At 45.9% G+C, this 1536-nt stretch overlaps 1 non-coding gene across 1 annotated transcript; it reads left to right on the forward strand.

Annotated features, from left to right (window-relative positions):
- Positions 1-528: 528 nt before the first annotated feature.
- On the forward strand, positions 529-601 carry TRNAF-GAA (transfer RNA phenylalanine (anticodon GAA)). Its single transcript has one exon. It is a non-coding gene; the product is annotated as a tRNA-Phe (tRNA).
- Positions 602-1536: the final 935 nt, after the last annotated feature.

Below are 1536 nucleotides of genomic sequence, written 5' to 3' on the forward strand. Positions count from 1 at the left end.
GAGTCACATAGGAATGGTAAAGAGTACAATGGTCTACTGCATATACTAGTGATTAGAGTTATCTCTATATACATAGGGAAGGGAAATGAATGGATAAAGAGATGCGGAATTCTGAGGCACTTTAAATGTCCCGTGTATTTTCTTTGGCTCAATAATTCGGATGGACGCGTTTAAAGCGCCTTGGTTCTGATTGGCGCATTCTGTGGCACAGTCCCCTGGCGGGGGCATCTTTGGGTGCAGGGGTGTATTCTAAAGGCTTATTCTCTGACACAGTCATTGTGATGTGTATTTTAGGGGTACAATAACGACCCCAGGCGCCCTTCGTAGTGATATCCTGCAGCTGTGGTTGTGATGGGCATATTCTGGGCACCAGGACCCTGCTCTGTATGTTCTGTGCCAGGCTTCGGGCACTGGGAAGAAAGAGGCGCAGGCACTCAGCAGAGAGAGGGGCAGGAAACAACTCCGAGCACAACAGCTCCAGGGTGTGTTCACTGGAATCACAACAGTCACAACATTGTATCAGAAGCGGCCGAAATAGCTCAGTTGGGAGAGCGTTAGACTGAAGATCTAAAGGTCCCTGGTTCGATCCCGGGTTTTGGCAGATGCCTTTTGTAGACTCAAACATCAACCATTACACGTTTAGAAACTTGTGGAAGAAAACATTAATCTTTTTATTACATCTGTCCTTCCTCTTCAGTTTTTATGATTTATAGCTTCTTGCAATGATACCTCCTTCCGGTACAATCCCTCTGTTGTTTGTGGGTCTCACACCTCGTGCACAGGAGCACTATCCCACAGGGAGTGATGTCACTCACACACTGCAGGCACAATCACACACGGGGAGCTGATCACCCAGTGCCTCCGAGCAGAATCCACTGATTGCGTTGGAGCCTCACGCCCTCATAGCTGCCAAGGTTTCAGATTGCCATGTGTGACATTTTAAAAATTTGAGTGAAATTATGAGTGACATTTCAACGACTATGAGTGACACTTTCTCGTGAGCAAAAATCATGCAATTAAGACGAGGGAAACTTCCAAGTATCAGAAATTACAGCCAATTGAGCAACAAGAAACTCCAAGAACTTCTTGAAACTGTTTCAGAGCACCAGCAATGGAAGGAGACTAACCCTATTGCTCCCTCCTGTAAACGGCCTGTACTGTAAACTAATGCATAACCATGAAATTACACAAGTTAAGTTTTCCAGCAACAGTACTCGGTATTAGGTAAAACTAAACCAGGACTAAGGCAGCAGGCTCTCTGACTCCGGAGGGATGATCAGACAGAGCAGCCCTGCAGATCGATGCTTATTATTATGTGAAATTATTTTGCTTCACATCATGACTCATGTTAGTAAAGGTCACGGTGGTGCTAAGGCGGGGCAAGTAGATGTGAATACCTGACGCAGTGCTTTGTAGAAGGACTAAGGGGAATGGGCTGTAATAATGCTGAAGGGTTCCTCAGTTCTTAACTCTCTGCGTAGGTGCTGTGTGACAATGTTTCACCTTCTAGCTGGCCTACCGGTACCCACTTTCTTT

This window comes from Lissotriton helveticus, chromosome 1_2, assembly GCF_964261635.1.
Source record: "Lissotriton helveticus chromosome 1_2, aLisHel1.1, whole genome shotgun sequence".
NCBI lineage: Eukaryota > Metazoa > Chordata > Amphibia > Caudata > Salamandridae > Lissotriton > Lissotriton helveticus.